Genomic DNA, 25,011 nt, shown 5'->3' on the forward strand with positions numbered 1-25,011 from the left:
CATTTTTGCAACAATCCAGTCCGTCAACCCATACATCATGATATACTGGACTTGGTAGGATGCTGTAATGCTTCAAGAACACATTTGGCACATTTACCTCTTGCAGCTTCATCCTAAGCCTGCCTTTGTAAAAGATGACTTACTTGCATAGAATGTGTAACTTTTCAGTCTAACTTATATTTTTGTATTTCATGCATGAAAGGCAGAGGTTGAGGAAAAGATATGGTTTTCAAGTTTCATTTGTACAGTTGATTTGTGAGTGGTGTCAAAGTTGAGGCCTTGTTGTTTATATGCATTTTAATGAGGTTTTACCACTCGAAGTGCAGATGAGGATTTACAGTTCAATGCATTTAGAAGATAGAAATAAAACCTGCCAAGGAGCAGGTGTCCAGACACAGGCATACAGAATAATTCATAAAGTCTGCCAGTCTAACTGTTTGTGCCCCAGGGAGTGAGGGACTGCCGAAACCTGAGTTTAGGGAACTCATAGGTTTGCTCTGAAGTTAAAGTTACAGTGTGTTGAGCTGACAGTTTTTTTGTGTGTCTTGAGGAGAGTGATTAGCTGGTGAGAAAAATCATCTCGTGGCTGCACAGAAATTTGTTGAAAGGAAAGAGATTGCAGCTGTTGCATCCTGAGTCTGAGTAAGGAACCTTAGCATGGAAATGGTGGTAACTCTTTACTTGAAGTTTTGGGTGTTTTTTAAGAACTTTGCTGGGGTATAAAGGATAAAATGACTTTGAATCCTTTTCTGACACTTGTAATGAAGTCTTTCCAAATTTTTTTGTCTAGTTTTTGATTTCTTTTTAAAGTACACTTGCAACGTCTTGTGGGTCTGTTCTTTTGATTTTAAAAAATTTAGGATTGAATAAACCAGATTTCAATATGGGAGGTGACTTGCCCAGTATTAACACCAGCTGGAATCATCACAGACAACAATAAATTACTTAGAACTCACAACATGAAAACAGGCCATTTGGTCCACCTTAGCTATGCTGTTGCTTATATGTCACACAAGTCTTTTCCCAAACAAATGTTTTCTTTCCACTGTGATATAAATTTTGTCTTATCTATATTTTTAATGTATACATAAATTTTGGTTTTGAATTTGGTGTTAATAACAAAAAAAGATTCTTTGTGCCTGAATATTAGTAATTATTTTGTAGCCATAGTGACTTCCCTTAAAACAGTTTGAGAGAGGATTTAGTCAGCCTAATGTGTTCTTGTTTACCTTATCATTTTAACATTTTGTTAGGTTAACCATTGTGCTTTAAGGACTTATAGGATTTTCTGTATTTTTTCAAGCTTGGTGAAATACATATAGCTTAGAGAGAGAAATGTTTGTCCAGTTTTACTTTGTGGCAGTTCTGTGAAGTTGTTGCATGGAAACATACATATAAAGCAGTTCACTCAAGAGGAGAAGTATATAATGAAACTAGATTACATCAGAGTAAAGAAGTTCATGATGGTCCCAGACCAGAAGTGTTGGAAAGGGATAGGTATATAACAAGGGCAAAAGTTATTACTGGGGGAAAGGCAATTATGATGTGATTAGGCAAGATTTAGGATGCATAGGATGGGAAGGAAACTCAATGGAATGGGCACAATTGGGCTCAATTAAAGAGATAGGATTTATAATTATCTAGAGAGGAATAAGTTGATTAGGGATCATCAACATGGTTTAATGAAGGGTAAGTCGTGCCTCACAAATCTTGAGTTCTTTGAGAAGGTGACCAAATAGGTGGGTGATGGTAAAGAGGTTGATGTGGTGCATATGGATTTCAGCAAGGCATTTGATAAGGTCCTTGCTGTAGGCTATTGCAGAAAATATGGAGGCATGGGATTGTGGGTGATTTTGCGGTTTGTATCAGAAATTGGCTAACTAAAAGAAGACAGAGGGTGGTGGTTGATGGGAAATGTTCATCCTGCAGTTCAGTTACTAGTAGTATACTGCAAGGATCTATTTTGGGGCCACTGCTGTTTGTCAATTTTATAAATGATCTAGATGAGGGCATAGAAGAATGGATTAGTAAATCTGCTAATGACACTAAAGGTCAGTGGAGTTGTGGATAGTGCTGAAGGATGTTGCAGGTTACAGAGGGACATAGATAAGCTGCAGAGCTGGGCTGAGAGGTGGCAAATGGAGTTTAATGTGGAAAGTGAGGTAATTCACTTTGGAAGGAGCAACAGGAATAAAGGATACTGGGCTAATGGTAAGATTCTTGGTCATGTAGATGAGCAGGGAGATCTCAGTGTCCACATATATAGATCTCTGTACGTTGCCACCCAGGTTGATAGGGTTGTTAAGAAGGCATACGGTGTGTTAGCTTTTATTGGTAGAGGTGAAAATGTGTTGCTGGTTAAAGCACAGCAGGTTAGGCAGCATCCAAGGAACAGGAAATTCGATGTTTCGGGCCAGAGCCCTTCATCAGGAATGAGGAGAATGTGCCAGGCAGGCTAAGATAAAAGGTAGGGAGGAGGGACATGGGGGAGGGGCGATGGAGATGTGATAGGTGAAAGGAGGTCAAGGTGAGGGTGATAGGCTGGAGTGGGGTATCACCCTCACCTTGACCTCCTTCCACCTATCACATCTCCATCGCCCCTCCCCCAAGTCCCTCCTCCCTACCTTTTATCTTAGCCTGCTGGACACACTTTCCTCATTCCTGATGAAGGGCTCTGGCCCGAATCGTCGAATTTCCTGTTCCTTGGATGCTGCCTAACCTGCTGTGCTTTAACCAGCAACACATTTTCAGCTCTGATCTCCAGCATCTGCAGACCTCACTTTTTACTCGAAGATTTATTGGTAGAGGGACTGAGTTTCGGAACCATGAGTTGTACAAAACTCTGGTGTGGTCACACTTGAAGTATTGCATACAGTTCTGGTCACTGCATTATAGGAAGGATGTGGAAGCTTTGGAAAGGGTTCAGAGGAGATGTACTAGGATGCTATCTGGAATGGAGGGAAGATCTTATGAGGAAAGGCTGAGGGACTTGAGGCTGTTTTTGTTAGAAAGAGAAGGTTGAGAGGTGACTTAATTGAGACATATAAGATAATCAGAGGGTTAGATAGGGTGGGCAGTGAGAGCTTTTTTCTTTAGGTGCTGATGGCTAGCAAGAGGGGACATAACTCTAACTTGAGGGGTGATAGATATAGGAATGATAAGAGAGGTAGTTTCTTTACTTAGAGTCATAGGAGTGTGGAATGCACTGCCTGCAACAGTAGTAGACCCACCAACTTTAAGGGCATTTATATGGTCATTGGATAAACATATTGATGAAAATGAAATAGTGTAGGGTAGATGGGCTTCAGATTGGTTCCACAGGTCGTTGTGACATCGAGGGCCAAAGGGCCTGTACTGCGTTGTAATGTTCTATGTTCTATAATTCCTGAAATCAGCTACTTTTGCCCGAAACATCGATTTTCCTGCTCCTCAGATTTGCCTGATCTGCTGTGCTTTTCCAGTACCACTCTGATCTAAACTATTAGGAGTTCCAGTCTAGGAGCTGAAGTCACGGTTACCTAAATCTATCGAAGTGTTAGGAAAAAGGAATACGAGTGCATGTATTGTACAAGGAGTTGCTGTTGAGTACTTAATAAGGGATTTTTTTTAAGCCTTGTCATTTTTGGAATGAATAGGATTATACTTTTACTGTGTTTAAAACTTTTGAATTTGTGTTACAAGTACCGTAATTGGATTGGTTTATTTTACGTTAACTTCCTTTCATTTGTTTAACAAATTTCCGTTTTATTGTTAAAACAAAATCTGCAACAATGCCTGCTTTTAGAGTCATAGAGTCATTGAGATGTACAGCATGGAAACAGACCCTTCGATTAAAACCACAAAATGATCTGTCAAGCCCATGCCTCCCTGCCTTTGAATGTTACCTGTTTCAACCACTCTATGGCAACAGATTTCAAGTTCAAAGTTTGGGAGAAGATTTGTAGCTCGGGTGCTCGTTGTTGTGATTCTGTTCGCCGAGCTGGGAATTTGTGTTGCAAACGTTTCATCTCCTGTCTAGGTGACATCCTCAGTGCTTGGGAGCCTCCTGTGAAGCGCTTCTGTGATGATTCCTCTGGCATTTATAGTGGTTTGTCTCTGCCGCTTCCGGTTGTCAGTTCCAGCTCTCCGCTGCAGTGGCTGGTATATTGGGTCCAGGTCAATGTGTTTGTTGATAGAATCTGTGGATGAGTGCCATGCCTCTAGGAATTCCCTGGCTGTTCTCTGTTTGGCTTGCCCTATAATAGTAGTGTTGTCTCAGTCGAATTCATGTTGCTTGTCATCTGCGTGTGTGGCTACTAAGGATAGCTGGTCGTGTCGTTTCGTGGCTAGTTGGTGTTCATGGATGCGGGTTGTTAGCTGTCTTCCTGTTTGTCCTATGTAGTGTTTTGTGCAGTCCTTGCATGGGATTTTGTACACTACATTGGTTTTGCAAAACCTCCTCATTCATGCTGCTGCACTAAAACTACCCACAACATTAAAATAACCCTATTACCAGGACGTGAGTCAGATGAAAGTTCAGCTTAGCCACTCTGCAACAGAAGCTTGTACCCTCAATTTCTTTAGAGTATGGCTTTTGTGAAAACTGTATTGTAAATGAAATCAATAACACAAGGTTACATATTAATTGGAATATCCAGCTATTTAAAACAATATGGGTAATATTTACTAAAGAACCTTCTATGACATCGCTGATATAATATTCGATTACTTCAAAGGCAATGAGTATAGTTTCAGTTCCAAAGTTAAGTCCATCAAACTGCCATACACGATTATCACTTTGAATAATATCTCCCAGTATAAATGTGCCTTTGGTGTCATGGTGTTGACCAACAGAACATTATAAAATTGTAATTGTAATCCATTTATTACATTTTATACAAAAATAAAATTTAAACATGATGTTAAGAAAGCCAAGTTGGTATTACGCATTTGACCAAATTTGTTATGCAATAAAATTGCAAAGACCAAATTGTTTGAAGACAGAACTATTATGATCTTATAGCAATAGCAACTTCCATTCATATAATACCTTCAGCAGATAAAACACTTCAAGGCAATTTGAGAAATGGCTGACCAAAACACTGCAAATTTTAAGCAGTCCAACGAAAAGCGGACCAGATTTCCTCACTGATCTTGGCTCTTAAAAATTATTTGGAGAATACAAATTCCTGAAGCCAAGCAATCACTTCATTTTCTGACTCTAAAGTAATTTGTCCATTATTTTGCCTGATATTGTCTGCATTGTTTCTCTATATGTACGTACTGAGGTTTGTACTGAGACCACAGTGGAGAAGGTTGGCTGCACAGATGTCCTGCTTGTCTAACAAAGACAATTCTCACTGTGGTAGTTCAAAACTGGCATTCAATGGGAGGGGGTTTGTCATAAGAAATTATGAATGACTGCCTGTGTTCTCCATGTCTGCCGGTAAATCTTACTGATCTTGTAACACTGATGACAGAGTTTAAGGAGTGGGGCGTTCACATTAGATGGTGGCACAGCGGTTCAGTGGTTACTGCTGCTGCCTCACAGTGCTAGGGACCCGAGTTCGATTCTAGCCTTGGACGACTGTCTGTGTGGAGTTTGCGCGTTCTTCCTGTGTCCGCGTGGGTTTCCTCTGGGTGCTCTGGTTTCTTCCCATGATCCAAAGATGTGCAAGGTTGGGTCTGCACCTTGTTCTTTGTCACCTTTCGAAAGAACTATGTAAAGAAAAACACTCCCAAGGATACACCAATTAGAGAGTGTCAAGAACAGAAGCATAAGAGACAGAATATGTTTTCATTGAAACTCCATTTGCTAGTGGTACTATTTTGTCATATAAATCAGACAGTGGCCTCAGAGTGTTTCATGAAAATCCCAACAGAGCTCTACACACTACCTGTGTAGCCCTAATATCCTGGGACTTTGACAGGATGCAGAACTGAGTTGAGATGTGGCAGATAGAGTTCTCAACCTGGAAAAGTGTGAAGTTATTCATTTTGAATATAATAGCAAGCATTTAATCCTACTCATTTTGAGGTGTTGAGGAGGCAAGGATCAGACAGGGCTTTAGAGGGTTACAAGGTAGCCAGGAAGGACATGAAGAATGGACTTGGGAGAACTAATAAGGGGCATGCAAAAGCTTTAGCAGGTAGGATTAAGGAAAATCCTAAGGTGTTCTACATCTATGTGAGGAACAAGAGGATGGCCAGACTGGTGTATGGCTGATCAGGGATAGTGAAGAGCAGTTGCACCTGGAGTTGGAGAAAGTAGGAGAAGTCCTTAATGAAAACCTTGCTGAAGTATTCACTACTGAGTGGGATCTTGACACTTCTGAAGATAGCCTGGAACAGATGGATATGCTAGAACAGGTTGATGTTAAGAAGGAGGATGTGCTGAAAAGTTTGAAAAACATAAGGATAAATAAATCCCCTGAGCTAGACAGGATATCCCTAGGTTACTACAGGAAGTGAGAGAAGAGATTGCTGCACTGTTGGTGATTATCTGGCATCCTCACTGTCCACTGAAGTAGTGCCAGATGATTGGAGGGTGGCAAATGTTATCCCTTTGTTCAAGAAAGGGAATAGGGATAATCCTGAGAATTACAGACCAGGTGGGCAAAGTATTTGAGAGGATTCTGAGAGTCAGGATTTAGGATTACTTGGAAAGCCATTGTTTAATTAGAGGTAGTCAGCATGGCTTTGAGAGGGACAGGTCATGACTCACAAACCTTACTGAATCCTTTGAGGGTGTAAATACTGATGAAGGTAGAGCAGTGGATGTGATGTACATGGATTTCAGTGAGGTGTTTGATAAGATTCCCTGTGTGGGCTCATTCAGAAAGTAAGGAGGCATGGGATACAGGGAAATGTGGCTGTCTGGATACAGAATTGGATGGCCCATAGAAGACAGAGGGTGGTGGTAGATAGGAAGTATTCAGCTTGGAGCTCGGTGACCAGTGGTGTCAGCAGGGATCAGTTCTGGACCCTCTGCTCTTTGTGATTTTTATAAATGACTTGGATGAGGAAGTGGTAGGGTGGGTTTGCCAAAGACACAAAGGTTAGTGGAGTTGTGGATAGTGTGGAGGGCTATTGTAGGTTGCAATGGGACATTGACAGGATGCAGAACTGTGCTGAGATTTGCAGATGGGGTTCATCCTGGAAAAGTGTGAAGTGATTCACTTTGAAAGGTTAGATTTGAATGCAGAATACAGGGTTAACGGCAGGATTCTTGGAAGTGTGGAGGAACAGAGGGATCTCGGGGTCCATGTTCATAGATCCTTCAAAGCTGCTACCCAAGTTGACAGGGTTGTTAAAAGGCGCATGGTGTGTTGGTTCTCATTAGCAGGGGGATTGAGTTTAAGAGCCGCGAGGTTATGCTGCGGCTTTATAGAGCCCTGGCTCGACCACGCTTGGAATATTGTGTTCAGTTCTGGTCACCTCATTATTGGAAGGATGTGGAAGCTTTGCAGCAGTGCAGAGGAGATTTGCCAGGATGCTGCCTGGACGGGAGGGCATGTCTTATGAAGAAAGGTTGAGGGGCTAAGGCTTTTCTCATTGGAGCAAAGAAGGATAAGAGGCGACTTGATAGAGGTGTACGAGATGATGAGAGGCATAGATGGCGTGAATAGTCAGAGACTTTTTCCCAGGGCAGAAATAGCTATCACAAGGGGGCATAATTTTAAGGTGATTGGAAGAAGGTTTTTGGGGAGATGTCAGAAGTTGGTTCTTCACACAGACAGTGGTGAGTGCATGGAATTCACTGCCAGCAGTGGTAGTAGATTAGGGACATTAGGGACATTTAAGCAACTCTTGGATAAGTACATGGAAGATAGTAAAATGAAGGGTATGTAGGTTAGTTTGATCTTAGAGTAGGATAAAAGGTTGGCACAACATCATGGGCCGAAGGGCCTATTCTGTGCTGTACTGTTCTATGTTCTATTACCTTACTATTGGCTCTTTTCCTCATACACCCAGCCTGCCATCAGACACACTGACTTACATGGCAATGTTGTAAATGGTAGTTTCTTTAAGAATGTACCAGGACATGTTCTGGAAATAAATGTGTGCTGACAGTCATTGGAGCACATACTTAAAGACTCACTTTCCTCCAGTAGGGGAAGCTATCAGGAATATGAGAGAACAGATTGGAATTAGTATTGAACTGTGAAAAGCAAATAAACAGTTCTGGAAGACAGACTTCTTCTTTGATAAATGGATGACTAAATCGATTAGAAACTATCCATAAACTCCTTTAATCATCGGCATTAGTACACCATTCAGCCCCTTGAGCCTGGTCTGCTATTTAATAACAACACAACTGATCTGATTGTGGCCTTGATCACTGGGGTCAGGACCTCACATTGTCATATAATTCACCCGCTGCAATCATGGGTGGACCAGAGTGGCTAGCACAGCATTAGTGAGCCAGAGAAGGCGAGAGAGGCAGAGATGGCTATGGGTAGGCACACTCAGGGCTAGGGATAGGGACGGACTCTGCCATGATCAGTTGGATGCAACTGCAGGGCCCTGGAAATCACAGGAATGGCAACTGCACTTAAACCAGCAGCGAGAGACATGTTCCCTCCTGTCAGAGTTCGTGGTTCGTGGGTTGATATTGGCAGCATCCATTCAGCTTATGACTCAGTAGTTTGAACACATGAGCTCCTTTATTATGGACATGGCCACCTCAAAGAGAACCTTATGCGGTGCTCCAAATGGAACAATACTCAGAGGTGCACCGAATGCCCGTCATAGGCTAGAGAATTGACCGTCAGTGGTGATGGTGGGGTAGAGATATAGAGAGAGGCTGCCTGATGTGACGTGTCTGATGTTCCCCTCTGGCAAGGGTTGCTATAGCCATTACTGATGATGAGGATGCCACCCTTCATGGGGTACTGTCGTCATCATCAATAGCCTCCTTAAACCCTCTCATTGGAGAGAGAGCTCACACAGGAAGAGTTCCATCTCCCCATCTTCATTGTCATGGAGTCTGCCTCTGGACTGACTCCTATGAAGACACAGCAGGATGTGCCCCCTAGCACCCCCATGATGAGGCCAATTACCTTGTACATCTCAAGCAAAAGCAAGTATTAACTGGCCTCCACCTCGACAGAGGCCACTAGAGGAGAGCAATATAGAAGAGGGTAAGAAATGAGGCCAACTCATTGGAGAGAGCATTGAGCCTTTCACTTGGAAGGTGAGCTTGCTTTAATTTCTAGATGAGCACTGTATATTATATTGCCTTTCACTGTGAGCCAAGATCTCAGGCTTTTGAGCTTCCATTCATTAATGGCAACACTGGAAAAAAATGGAAAAGAGGGATGAAATTGTGGAATGCCTCATCTTTGAATGGGATTAGTGAGACCACTGGACAGGTAAGCACAAGCATTAGCTGTAAGAATGGATCTTTTCATTGGTATATCTTCAATGGAAGGGTTTGCACAAACACATTGGAGCATGTATTTGGATGAGAAATGCTCCGGAGAAAGAAGCCTGGATCAGATGTTCTATGGTCTCGAAGCCATCCTGATGAGAGCTCACCCATCTACCTCTCTGCTCTACACCCTCCTCTTTCCCCACTTTGCTGAGCTGTTCACTCTCGTCACAATTTGCATCTCTCTGGAGGGCCAGGAAGAGGAGTGACTATTCAGAAAAATAATGGTCGACCCAATGATGGTCTTTGTGAGCAGATGGCTTTGGCTGTCACTTGTCTGTGCCGAAATCTCAGTGTCTACCAAACGGAAGAGTAATAATTTCTCAAGAATATCCTTTCCCCCACCCCCACCCCACCTTCACTAGAATCTATTCATAGAGTATTGCTGGGGTTGTGAAGAGCTATGGGACCCTGCATTGCTGAAGAATGAGAAGCTCAGATCAGTGAGCTCAGACATGCTGAAGACCCCTTCTGGTTGCAGACCAGCTAAAGTTTGAGGGAGTGAAGAAGACTTTTCTCACTGCTGACTCTCACTGGCTGGTCACCTGACTCCTTGATGGCTGCACGGATACAATTGAAGATGCCTTGTACCTCGGGAAATCCAGCAATGGAAGCAAAACCCATTGCCCTTAGTGCCGGTAGGTTCTGCCGACCCAGAAATACATATATATATATATATTTGCAGTGGTATACTGCCCAGCCAATGGAAATACAGTAATGCACTGCCTATAAAGTGATCAATATCTGTCAATGATCCTGGGGAGGAGTTACAGGCTGTGGTGACTTTGCTCACCTAAAGGCACCTGTGTGCTAGAGGAATGGTCGCCTTGTCACTTGTGCTTCCTTTAAGTTGCCCACCTAATGCCATGGCCATGACTGGCTCCCTTTCGTGTTGCCAGCTCCTTTGACCTGGATGTTTCCTGATCAGTCATCCTCAACAGAATTCCAGCTCTTTTGTGATCAACCTGCTCAGGTATTTTTACGATATTCGTCTGAAGCAGGTAGGACTTGAAGTGGTTCTTATTGCTCCGAGGTAGGGACCCCGATCAAAACCCAACTAATACGCTGAGATTCGGGACGCGAACAAGATGAATTGGTCTATTGTCTGAATCATGCTGGTCGCCAGGTCCTGCCTTAACCTCCTTGAGCAAAATTGACAGCAGTCAGCGCAAAAATGGAAGGCTGACATATGACAACTGAGCTGAAAATGTGTTGCTGGAAAAGCGCAGCAGGTCAGGCAGCATCCACGAAACAGGGAATTCGACGTTTCAGGCATAAGCCCTTCATCAGGCTTATGCCTGAAACGTTGAATTCCCTGTTCCTTGGATGCTGCCTGACCTGCTGCGCTTTTCCAGCAATACATTTTCAGCTCTGATGCTCCAGCATCTGCAGTCCTCACTTTCTCCTCCTAATATATGACAACCTCCACTACCTGATTGCCTGCCTCTATACTAACCCTCCACTGGCAGCGAAATTCCTGTCAGAATCATGGATAGATTTTCAATAGTTCTGACTGCTGGAATGAATGCATAAATAAAAAAAAATTGACCTTATAAATGATTAATATATTCACTGCTCAGTAAAAGTATTCACTATTGTTGCGGTTTAGCTTTTAATTAAATAAAGTAGTATTTAGAGTCTATTTAAAAATAAAATGACAATATCAAGACATTCTGTAGGCCTGGTTACTAATGTAACTGAATAGGTATTGCGAGGTGGTTTGGCAGAATTGAATTCCCAGATGAATGAAGCTTAGGCGGATGGACGTTTCAAATAGAATTGGAAATAAAGATTTGATTTTTCTTTCCAGCCTCTTATTGTTCATGTTTAGTGTAGGGTGTTGCTCAACCCATATAGATGTGATTTGTGGGCTGAAAGCAGATATATGTGCACAACAGGTTCAAAGAATGGGATGTTATATAAAGTGCAAAGTAGGTATTGTGAGAATTTTAAAGAGCTAACTGCCTCTTCCTCTGGTGAAGAATTATTTGCTTGATCCAGATCAAAATACGGGGTCTCAGAAGGTCCAAGGTTCAACTGTTCTTGATGAACGACTACAAACAAGCATTTCCTGGGTGTAGGGGAGGGTGAAAGGTATCTCTTCCACTTGCTGCTTTACCCCCTTCTCAACTAAGCCTTTTCGACAAATTCTAATTATTTCTTCCTGAATGCTGCACATGACTGTTTAGTTACTGTTAAGGGAGCTGTACACTACTCCACAAGTGAGTTCCTGATTTTATCATTTTTGTCTCTACCCAAACCATTTCATCCTAGGTTCCTGGACTTAGGTATCCCTTACTATTGTGCTTATCTCATAATTAACTAACAGAGCCACCTATCCACCTTTTTCCTAGCTTCCAACATGTACTGTGCCCTTTAAGATTCAATCCCAATCAATATCACCCTGAAGCCATGTCTGTGTAATAGGTAACAGACCATAGTTATTTCTTTCTATTTGCCCTCTTTATTTATCTGCTTCGGTCTGAATGCTATATGCATTCAGATACAGAGCCTTTTGTTTTATTCTTTAAATCTTTTTGTAACTTCTAATCTTATCTGTTGGTGTGCTCATAGATTTATACTCTCTAACCTTTCCTGTCATTATCTCATTTATCATTTCCTAATTATAGAGTCACAGAGTCATAGAGATGTATAGCATGGAAATAGACCCTTCGGCCCAACTCTTCCATGCCGACCAGATATTCCAACCCAATCTTGTCTCACCTGCCAGCACCCAACCCATATCCCTCCAAACCCTTCCTGGTCATATACCTATCCAAATGTCTCTTAAATGTTGCAATTGTACCAGCTTCCACCACTTCCTCTGACAGCTCATTCCATACACGTACCACCTTCTGCGTGAAAAAGTTGCCCCTTAAGTCCCTTTTATATCTTTCCCCTCTCATCCTAAACTTATGCCCTCTTGTTCTGGACTCCCCCAACCGAGGGAAAAGACTTTGTTTATTTATCCTATCCATGCCGCTCAAAATTTTGCAAACTTCAAATGTCACCCCTCAGCCTCCGATGCTCCAGGGAAAACAGCCCCAGCCTGTTCAGCTTCTCTCTATAGTTAAGGGTGGTTAAAAATGAAGAAAGGGTAATAAGGGATATAAAAGGGAGATATAAAAGATGTGAAAGGGAGAGAATGGATCCTCTCTGCTAAGTGCAAAGGGAACAAGACATAATCGTGACACAGTTGCAAAATCTCTTTCTCATTGGCATATCCTGCAGTTATGCACCTCAGGGGAAAAATCAGATTAGTAATTGGACACAAAGACCTCAAACTAGTGCCTGATCGTAAAGAAACATGCAACCACAGAACCATCCATAATTGATTTAGAGGTTTCAGTGTTGGACTGGGATGTACAAAGTTAAAAATCACACAACACCAGGTTATAGTCCAACAGGTTTATTTGGCAGCACTAACTCTTGGAGCACTGCTCCTACAACCACCTGGTGAAGGAGCAGCGCTCTGAAAGCTAGTGCTTCCAAATAAACCTGTTGGACTATAACCTGGTGTTGTGTGATTTTTAACTTTGTAAATCCATAATTGAGAAAGTGATAGTGAGCTGATCTGTAAAATCTCTGCCATTCACATTTTGTAGAGACAACCATAGTATTAATACACAAGATGTTCCATGATTTTGGCCAATTCTTGTATGCTTCTAAGAATTCTGCCATATTGAGCCCTTGTATCTGCCAGAGTGTATCTCTTGTATCTCTTTTTTTAAAAAATCTAACCTTTGTGTCCCTTAATGTTATTACCTTGTCTTTATAGGAACATATTTATCCTATATTCTCACTGCTCCCTCTTTAAATGTTTCCCACTGCTCTGACTGTGGTAGGTCCTCCACAGCTATATATTGTCATAGTAACATCAGCCTTTCCCTAATTTAAAACTTTTATCCTTTTTTTTCCACATCTATCCTAAATCAAACAGAATTATGGTCACTATTTCCAAAATGTTCCCCTATTAACATGCCTTCCATTTGCACAGGCTCACTTCTGAGTATCAGGTCCAGAACCACCCTTGGTAGGCTTTCTATGTACAGGATAAAAAAGTTCTCCTGGATCTAATTTAGGAATTTTGTTCCGTCCCTACCTTGCACCTAAAAACTGTTCTAGTTAATATTAAGATAGTGAAAATCCCCTCGCATTACTGCCTTTCCTTATTTCTTGAAATTTGATTATGTATTTAATCCTCTCCCTGACTGGTTAGGGCCTATATTGTACACCTAATAGTGTGTTTGCCTCTTTTGTATTTTGTTACTCTATCCATATGGCTTTATTTGATGATTTATCCAAGTAATCATCCTTCCTCAATACTATAATTGATTTCTTGATATTTATTGTGACACACCCTCCTCCTCCTCCGTCTCCCTCTCTATCTCATCTGCATACCTAAAACTAGGGATGTCGAACTGTCAATCCTGCCCACCTTTCAGCCTAGCCTCAGTCATTATAATGGGATAAATTAAACTAACCTATTAGGAAGTAGAATAGGAATAGTGTAAAAGGTAAAAATGAGTAAAAACTCTGAGGTGTTTTCAGAACTTTTTAGATCAAGATGTTTCTAGCCAATGATGAAGGAGGCATTGCTGGGTTTTTTTTGCAGAATGAAATTGGTCAAACGGATCACACATCAGTCAAGGAACAGTCAGGAAAAAAGTGATCACGCTACCAGAGGTTTTGCTTTAGGTATGCAAGTTGACAAAGAGCAATCCAGAATGAAAATAATTATTTGGGGAAGAGTAAATTTCGTTGTGGTGATGTTATTGATAATGTTCAGCAGATAGTCTACACTCTAACTTTTTCTTATTATAATGGTAAATGTAAGATGTTGCATTCCAGACACAATTTGATTGATCGAACCACAGGATTTAAAGCAAAACACACTTTATTCATCCACTTTAGTTAAAATATAACAAAAGAAAGAGCAATTGGAATAACGTAACTCTATTGGAAAACTTAATGGAATAACAGATACAGTAGCTATTACCAGTTAAATATTCCAATATAGTAACATCCCATAAACGAATCCTTGACAAAAAGGCAAATTCAGAAAACAGTTTGTCTCACATGCACCTCCAGCAGCAGGAAATGAACCTCCAGCGTTTGGCTTTAACTGAGAGAGGGAAAAATGTTTCTTCAAGACCCCAACAGCAATTGCTGAAAGCTAAAACTAAAAATCTTGGTTCTGTGAGAGATTGACCATGCCCAATTAGGTTCTTGTTCCAACTTTCTTGAAATTAAACATGGCCTCATAAGTCGTTTACTCTAATGGCTCTAGTAAACTGCTTGGAACATCTGCCTTAAAACCTCATTTTAAAAGAAACTAGGACAAAATACACCTCTTAAAGCCACCGTATTGTTACAGTCAGAATGGGTTTGGTCCAGATAAATTGGAATCAAAGATTGACAGGGAACAATGCAATGGGTTACTTTTGAAGGAGAGATCATTCAGGTACAGCTCAGGTTAAGGCAGGGTAAACAAAGCTAGAGGGCTCCATACATGATAAAAGAGATGGAGAATAGGGTGAAGCAGAAGATGTATGTGTATGACAGATGTTAACTTGATAATGCATGTGAATACTAGGCTGAATAAAGAAAGTTCGGGAGAGAAGTGAAAAAGGAAAGAGAGGTAAAGAGAGAATATAGAGATGAGACTGATAGCTATCACAAAACATCTTCAATAGGTATATGGTAGTAAAAGAGTATTAAAAGGAGAGGTTGGATTAATTAGGGACCATAAAGGGGATTGTACATGGAGCCAGAAGGCATGGCCCAAGATATTAAATTAATATACCTCATCTATCTTCACCAAGGAAGGGAAAGCAAATCAGAGTGAAAGGGGAGTGAGTTGAGACCCTTGGTGGACCAAGAGAAGTTTTAAATAAATGCTTTATTTCCCCAATGTAGAGAAGACCACAAATCATAGCCTCGGTGACTGCTTCGCAGAATACTTGCATTCTGTCTGCAAAAATGACCCTGAGCTTCCAGTTGCCTGCCATTTCAACGCTGTTCCCTGGCCAACATTTCTGTCTCAGGCTTGCTGCAGTGCCCTAGCAAAGCTCAGCGCAAGCTGGAAAAGCAGCACCTCATTTTCTGCTTGCAGCCCTCTGGACTCAATATTGAGTTCAAAAGCTAGGGCTTGTGGCACCTTCTCCATGTCCTTATCCCAACCCCACACAACCAGGCCTTGTTATCACGCTGTCTGCCATTGCACACAATCCATTGTTAGCACCAGCAGTCCCCATTAATAGCTATTCACCCTCTTAGCCAGATTGTTATCCACTTCTTTGTCTGTCCAACTGTGCATCTCTCTCTTTGGGCTCTACCCCACCTATCATTTACTCCTTACCCCCCTCCCCCCACCCTATCTTTTGCACATAAACTAACATTTTCCTAGCTACCATCAGTTCTGGTGAAAGATCACTCAACCTGAAACATTAACTCTGATTTCTCTCCATGGATACTGCCAGACTTGCTGAGCTATTCCAGCAATTTCTGTTTTTGTTTCTGATTTACAGCATCCACGGTTGCTTTGGTTTTTTTCTTCTAAATAAACCCACTGCAATTAATTGTATGAATATGGGGATTCTGTCTACTCTAAAATAGTGCCAAAATGAGTCTCACATCAATGAACTAGCCCACTTCAAAGACACTAGGATGATCGAATTTGCTGTTCCAGGTTTCACCCCGAGTGAATTCAAGGAAATATGTCATTGTCCTTGTGAATGGAACAAGTCCATTCTCTAAAACAATTGGAGCATCGGTTGTTCTATTAAAATATCTCATCAGTAAAGAACACAATTAATTAACTTTGCAAAGGTGATTCATTTAATTCTGCTTGATGTTGTTTCATATATAATACAAATACCAAATAGAGATGTCATATTGTTTAAAATTTGGGAGAAGATTTGTAGCTCGGGTGCTCGTTGTTGTGGTTCTGTTCGCCGAGCTGGGAATTTGTGTTGCAGATGTTTTGTCCCCTGTCTAGGTGACATCCTCAGTGCTTGGGAGCCTCCTGTGAAGCGCTTCTGTGATGTTTCCTCTGGCATTTATCATGAAACGTCTGCAACACAAATTCCCAGCTCGGCGAACAGAACCACAACAACATTGTTTAAACTGTTTGAAGCACTTTATTTTGAAAGTTCTTAATTTATCACTCCATCCTTACTCTGTCTCAAAGCTCCCTGACATTTGCAGTTTCAGGCGATTAAGAAAAACAGAAGAATTTTGCCACTCTTTAAGAAGATTAAACAGGCATGTTGTGACTCCCTGACGATATAACGTAAAACAATTTTGACACCGGATGCTGTATCATTGAATTTTTTGAAGTTAGCATTTCTAGGAGAGCCTGGAATTTGGATGAAAATGTGAAACATCACAGCACAAAGGAGGTCGTTTGGCTCATCTAGTCTATGCCAGCTCTTTGAAAGAATTATCCAATTTAGTCCCACTCTCCTCCTTTCACTGTATGGCCCCACAAATTTCCTTTTGAAAAATATCATTGATTCTGCCTCCCACTAAATTTCAGGTAGAATGTCCCAAATTACAGGGCTTGTTGCCTTAAAAAATAATGTCCCTCCTCAGGTCCTTTAAACACTTGCTTAATTCTTTACTGGCCCCCTCACCCCATCCCACTGTTGAGACGGCCCTGCAGGGTCTCGTCTCCACGTGTTCTTTGGAAGGAGAGATCACACCGGCTTCTAAAGTTGGGAGCAAAAACACCGTTTATTACAGAATCAAGACTGGCAAACTATACAACGAATTCTACAGCATGCAATTCGTTGGAGAAGGCGTTCTGTGTTCCTCTTCGGACCTGGTGCAGTTATACTTCGCGCTTCCTCGAGTTCCCGGTCAGGTTCCCCTCGTTCGGTTCTCTCATTGGTCTGTTCACCTGTCTGTGAAGGGATTAGTGTCTCTATTGGCTGCACCGAGATATCTGTCTAGCTCCTGCTGTGCTGGACAATGGGCAGGCATCCTGGGCTCGGCAGTTTCCGATCTTACAATTCAAGAGTCTATTGTTTGGAAGAGTTTCCTCATTGCTATGCGTCTGGCTGTCTAGGCGTTTACAATAGTTTTCCATAGTTGAATAAACAGTATTATCATTTAACATAAGTTCCGATGGAGTTTGACGTCAGCAAAGACATTAACAAGTACTTTATCGATTAAGTGTTGTATCGGTGCAATTTACACTATCCGATAATTACCGGTTTCCTTTATTAGCAATGAGTTTGTAACAGGATGATCTGAAACTGACGGACATGTTCTAATCACCGAGGAATATGGCCTCAGGCAGGCAGTCCTGCAGTTGCTGGGTTTATTCCACATGGCTGTGGTTTAGCTGTTACTTGACAATGTCTGTTCTAGTAATGGTGCTCCCCTCCCTAGCCCCAATGTAGGTACCCCGATAGCAGATTATCCCTAACACCACCCCAGCAATCTCGACAGTTTTTCCTTAGTTGATTTATTCGTTCTGTTACAGTATATGTTGCACAAGGTACTAGGAATCGGTGAGGGTGGATAGCTGGTTTGTGATGCAGAGTAATGCCAACTGTGTGGGTTAAATTCTCACACCAGCTAAGGTTGCCATGAATGACTCTTCTTCTCAATCTCTTCCCTCGCTTGAGGTGTGGTGACTCTCAGGTAAAGTCACCACTAATTATCTCTCTCGAATGACGAAGCTGACCTATAGTCTGTTAAGGCTATGGTGTATTTGCCTTTAAATGGTAATGGTTCTGAAAGGATTACTGTTGCAAACTGCAATAAGCTCATCCAATGAATTTAGCTGTGAAAGGCAGAAGGAAGGATCTTTTAGAATGGAAGACTGATACCGCAGGTCAGCTCAAAGCCAGTGTAGCAATGTCGAACTTACTAACTAATGTACTACTTGCAGTCATGCAATAAACTACACCTTGTTTAAGACAGAGACCCCTTTTGATAATACACAGTAGTGGTTTTCCTTTGCCATTGTACACAACAAGAGATGTCCTTTAAACCCCATTAAGAAAAGAAAATGGTGACACCAAACCTCCCTAAGCCCTAGATGGTTGTGGTTGGCATTACTGCACATACAGTAGGGAGAGATGACTTTGAATATTAAAGAGTACTTTTCCTGAAATCCCACTGGGGGCCTTGTAGCATTCAATCTTAACCAGGAACATAATGTAACATTGTTATGTTCTGTATCTCTCTGCCATTTACTCCTACATTCATTTCAGTGAGGCAATGCTCATTGCGTTTGGCATTTTAATGGACCTGAAAGTGTGGAGAATGTTGTGTCTGAGTTACTTAATTAGCCAAAATGTTGGTTTCCTGATGGTGGGTTGAGATGTGAAGATTAAGTCAGTGGCATGGTTGTGGCAGATCAGATATCACCCTGCTACTTGTAATGCAGTGCATATCATGAATAGACATTACACTCAACTCCCACCATTCTCTGGGGGATTACTTTTCTAGAAAACTTTATGGATGACAAAATCCCAAATGGCAAACATGTTTTAGAATTGGAGTCAATTGGATAGGTTCCAACCATTCAAATGTTGATATGTACAAATATTGTTCATTGATGAAGCACGTTAACACTTCCAAAAATTTAATCTCATGCTATGAGTTCAGTGCAGACTGGCACTAAACACTGGATAGCCTTCTGTTGAATAAAAATGTTTAAGAGATTTAGTTTCTAATTTAAAATTCAGCAAACGTTTGCATTTTTTAGAAAAAAAATCTTCCTCATTCTTTATCTCCGGCGATCTGGACAGCTGTTAAAAGCACAGAGCATCCTGATGCTGCAGGGATATGAACAGAGTGAGGACTGCAGATGCTGGAGAGCCAGAGTCGAAAAGTGTGGTGCTGGAAAAGCACAGCAGGTCAGGCAGCACTCCTGATGCTGCAGGAAAGCAGAATTGTTTAGTCTCAAAAGTGTTCTCATTTTTGATGAAAAAGCAATGAATCCGGCCAGAAAAGAAAGGCTAATTTTAGATGGAAAGCAACAGTTGATAATAAGATAGGGACTGACAACAATGTGCCTGATACTGCCTAGGCACTGAAGCATCAAACGCATGTCATTTGCAAGGTGATGATCATGTAGATTTCAAAATGACAGTAGGTAAAGCGTGACTCACAGTGTGTTCTGGTCTTGGGTAAAGATCAATTGCCTGATATCAGTCATCAAATATCATGTCTGGAATCAAAATTACAGCATGCTTACACATCTCATATTATGCTACAGCAATGTGACACCTCTTAGTGTACAGTGTTGTATCCCTTCAAATCCAGGTTTAAGTGTGAACATTGAGACTGCAATGGGCAATATGCTTTCTGTTGGCATATTAGTGAAGGCATAAAATGAAGGACTTTATTGCACATTAAAATTCGCTAAGATATCATCAGTAGTGCATCAGAATCTCATGGCACCTATTGGGGGGCATGTAACAGGAATAACATAACAATTATGGGGTATTTCAATCTACGAATAGACTGGGTAAAACTAATTCATTCTAATGTTGTTGAAAACAAATTCATGTAATACATGGATTTCTGGGGCATTATGTCAAGGAATCAACTAGACTATTTTAACTCTACTGAGTAAGTTTGCAGATGATACAAAATTTGGTGGAGTTGTGGAAAGTGAAGAAGGATGCCTTCCTTTGATAAGATCAACTGGAAACTTGGGTGAGAAATGGCAAACGGGTATAATCAGCACTAGTGTGAGTTGATGCATTTTGGAAGGTCAGACATTTAGGAGCATTGATATAGAGGGATCTTGGGGTTCAAGTCCAAAGCTCCCTGAAAGTGGCAACACAGGTGGACAAGGTGATAAAGAAAGCATGAGGAATGCTTACCTTCATCAGTCAGGACACTGAGGATAAAAGTTGGCAAGTCATGTTACAACTGTGTATGATTTTGGTCTTGAAGCATTGTGCATATTTCTGGTCACTGCATTTTGAAGCAATGTGGAGGCTTTGGAGAGTGTGCAGGAAAGGTTTACCAGCGTGTTGCCTGGATTGGAGTGTATTAACTAGAAGGAGAGTTTGGACAAACTTGGAATATTTTCACTAGAGCATGGGAGGCTGAGGAGCAGCCTAATAGAAATATGGAAAATGATGAGAGGTATGGAAAAGGCAGATATTCAGAATCTCTTTCCTGGGTTGGAAAGTCAAATACTCGGGAGCATAGGTTTAAGATGAGAAGGGGAATGTTTAAAGATGCATGTGAAAAGTATTTTACAAAGAGCCTGGAACATGCAGCCAGGGGAGGTGGTAGAAGCAAATACATTAGCAAAGTTTAAGTGGCATTCAGACAGGCACATGAACAGGTAAAGTGTAGAGGGATATGGAGCTATGCGCAGGAGATGGGATTAGTTTAGAATAGCATCATGGTTGGCACAGACATGACGGGCCGAAGGGCCTGTTCCTGTGCTATGTTCTCTGATAATGCGCAATATAAAAGGGTTAATTAATAATCTTGATTAAGGAATCTTTAGGAAAGAGTGATCATAATATAGCACCATTTTATATCAGGTTTGAAAGTAATGTAGAGATTTAATTCTAAATAAAGGAAACCATGAGTCTCTGAATAGAAAATTGGCTGTGGTGAACATTAAAAGGTATCATTATGAACAGGCAACATCTAATACAGATAGTTCTTATATAACATGATAGTTGCTTTCCTGTGTAACATCGTATTATAGAAAATAGCTCCATATAAGTAATGGGGCCTATGGGAAAATCAGGATTGGGGCGAACCACCAAAAATATCAATAAAAAACAAAACAAAAATAATAGTTAGCCTAACACAACTAATAGCACAACCAAAGTAAACCTTTAAATCATATATTTTAATAAATTAATACAGTAAATTTAACACTTTAACACTAAAATCACTGACTACAGCATCATATCTTTTACAAAGCTCTTCATCAGAAAGTGAATGTGCAAACTGACCACCTGTTGCCAAAGTCCAGTCCTCCTCAGAATTCTCCCTCGCTTTGAAATAGAGTTTCTTCTAAATGTCGACTTTATTTCCCAATTTCAAGCCAAGTTTCAAGGCTTGCAGCGCTGATTACATTCCTGTTTTAGCGTATCAGAATTTGCATTTTGCAGACAGAGGATCATGAGGCTGCGTTTTGCTGTTCAGGAAAGTGCCAGGGATGGAATGGCGTAACAGTGAACGGGAGTTGCTTTATAAAAAAAGGGGGCCACAATTCACTAATCACATTACAACCAAATCGTGTTTAACAAACGCGCGTTACAGGAGAACTACCCGTACTTAGAGAGCTAATACATGATTTACAACTGAAATACATTCCTTTAATGTACAAAAACCAAGCAGGGTTTCAAGTGTGGCTAACAAAATAAGATTATATCACAATTAAAAATCAATTATGTCAAGTACAAGGGACAGTGTAGGAATAGGTCAGTGAGAAGACAATCAGTCATGATCTCATTGAAGTAGTGTCACTGAATGGTCAGTTTCGACAGTGTCCTCAGCGATCTGCCAACTATGGCAAGTTTTGAGATCATGTACAATAGCAACCAAGATTGATGAGTGGCAGAAAAAGCATCTTTATTGAGTATCTGCAGTGGCATAGTTCGAGGCAACGATGGAATCCAAAGTACAGTTTTACAGTCGCCTCTTTTATACACAGTTTTTGCATACATTTAAATTTTAGCACCATGGCGTCACATTGTTATATCTATTGTACACAAGTTTGCATGACATCTGTCCTGGGGGAAGCAAGAGATTGTTTAAGCACTTGCTAAATGCTGGCTGTTACTCCTGATGGGATTAGAATGTCTGTCTAGTCTGAGCTTGCATAATTAAGAGGTGTTTGTCCTTTTGTCTTTAAAGTTAGAAATGTTAGTCGAAATGCCAGACCTATACGTTCTAAGTAAGTGAGAAATTATATGTGTGCTAAATAAAAGTATGGAGGATATTAAATTGATCTCCCACAGCTGGGTCATGGGATTTCATCTCCTATTGCCGGTTTTTGGCTGTTCCAACACATTCATTCTTGGCGGTTCATACAAGCGCCGTTTTCATAGTAAGTTTCTTAAAGTAGGTAGTGGCTCCTTCAAAGGAATAAATCCGTATGTTAGTACAAGATGGTAGCTCTAAATAAAAGTTAGAAATTGGTAGCACACTTTTATCGGAATAGGTAGAAATAACTGTAAGAGATAAAAATGTTGGTATCATTTGCAAACTTACTAACTATAGTTCATATGATCACATTCAAATCATTTATATAAATGATGAAAAGCAGTGGATCCAGCACTGACTGCCCCCTTAACAAGAATAAATCCATAAATTAATACAAGATGGTAGTCCTAAATATAAGTCAGAAATTGGTAGTACAGTGTTATAGAAATAAGTAGTTATAAAGAAATAAAAGGCAGCAGACTGTAGGGACATGCTGGTGAAGGAAACTGTTTGATGTCCTGCAGCATGTTTAGGTCTCGAGAGACGGTTACTAAGGGCTAACTAATACTATAATCTTTCCATTGTTTCGGGCGAGTTATTAGATTAGATTCCCTACAGTGTGGAAACAGGTCCTTCAGCCCAACAAGTCCACACCAACCCTCCAGAGAGTAACCCACCCAGACCCATTTCCCCTCTGACTAATGCACCTAACACTATGGGCAATTTAGCATGGCCACTTCACCTGACTTGCACATCTTTGGACTGTGGGAGGAAACCGGAGCACCCGGAGAAAATCCAAGCAGACACGGGGAGAATATACAAATTCCATATAGTCAGTCGCCCGAGGCTGGAATTGAATCTGGGACCCTGGTGCTGTGAGGCAGCAGTGCTAACACTGAACCACCGTGGAGACACAATGGCATAGATGGCATCGTTCTGAGTAGGTTACAGTATTAACACTTATTCAGTGGTAGCCTTTGATACCGAAACAGGTCTAAACACTGCTGGCAGCATGAGGCCGATATGAATTGAAAGGTGTAAAGTAAGAGTAATGGGTAGGCGGCATAGGAAGGGATGTTTAATTTAGTTTGTCTTGTAAGGGATATGGACCTATGTGCAAGAAGATGAGATTAGTTTAGAATGGTTGGCACACACATGGCAGGTTTTTATGAATGGAAATGTAATACAGCAAACATGGAGGGTTTGTGAGTGAGTTAGTAAAGAGAATCATTATATAAAATCTCGCGATAATCAGGAATAAAGAAATGGGAAAGAAACAAAATAAATACCTTGGTGTCTGTCATGGAGTCGTCACCCTATACAGTAACCCTTCAGTCCAACCTGTCCATGCCGATCAGATATCCCAAATTAATCTAGTCCCAATTGCTAGCATCTAACCCATATCTCTGTAAACCTTTCCTATTAATGTACCCATCCAGATGCCTTTTAAATGCTGTAATTGTACCAGCCTCCACGACTTCCTCTGACAGCTCATTCCAATCACCCGCCACCCTCTGCATGAAGGATTTGCCTGTTAGGTCCCTTCTAAATCTTTTCCCTCTCACCTTAAACCTATGCCTCTAGCTTTGGACATCCCCATCGCGGGGAAAAGACCTTGCCTATTTACCCTATCCATGCTCCTCATGATTTTATAAAGCTCTATAAGGTCATCTCTCAGTCTTCAATGCTCCAGCAAAAACAGCCCCAGCCTATTCAGCCTCTCCCTATAGTTCAAATCCTCCAACCCTGGCAACATCCTTGTAAATATTTTCTGAACACTTTCAAGTTTCACAACATCCTTCCAATAGGAAGGAGACCAGAACTGCACACAATATTCCAAAAGTGGCCTAACCAATATGCTGTACGTCCACAATATGACCTCCAACTCCTATATTCAATGCTCTGACCAATAAAGGCAAGCAGAGCAAATGCCTTCTTCATTATTATATCTACCTGCAACTCCACTTTCAAGAAACTATGAACCTGCACTCTAAGGTCTCTTTGTTCAGCAACACTCCACAGGATCTTACCATTAAGTGTATGAGCCCTGCTCTGATTTGTCTTTCCAAATTGCAGCACCTCACATTTTCTTATATTAAACTCCATCTGCCACTCCTCAGCCCATTGGTCCATCTGATCGGGAACCAGTTGTATTCTGAGTTAACCTTCTTGGCTGTCCACTACACTGCCAATTTTGGTGTGATCTGCAAAATTACTAACTATATTTCATATATTCAGACACAAATCATTTGTATAAATGATGAAAAGCAGTGGACCCAATACCTGTCCCTGTGGTACACCACTGGTCACTGGCCTCCAGTCTGAAAAGTAACCGTTCACCACCACTCTCTGTCTTCTACCTTTGAGCCAGTTCTGCATCCAAATGGCTAGTTCTCCCTGTATTGCTAATGAGTCTACCATGAGGAACCTTGTTGAACGTATTACTTAAGTCCATATAGATCATGTCCTCCACTCACCTATCATCAATCTTCTTTGTTACTTTTTCAAAAAACTCAATCAAGTTCATGAGACATGATTTCCCACACACAAAGCCATGTTGACTATCTCTAATCAGTCCTTGCCTTTCCAAATACTTGTAATCCTGTCTCCCAGAGTTCCCTCTGAAATGTTCCCACCACTGATGTCCGGCTCACTGGTCTATAAAAGTTCCC

The sequence above is a fragment of the Hemiscyllium ocellatum genome, chromosome 23, assembly GCF_020745735.1.
Source record: "Hemiscyllium ocellatum isolate sHemOce1 chromosome 23, sHemOce1.pat.X.cur, whole genome shotgun sequence".
Lineage (NCBI taxonomy): Eukaryota > Metazoa > Chordata > Chondrichthyes > Orectolobiformes > Hemiscylliidae > Hemiscyllium > Hemiscyllium ocellatum.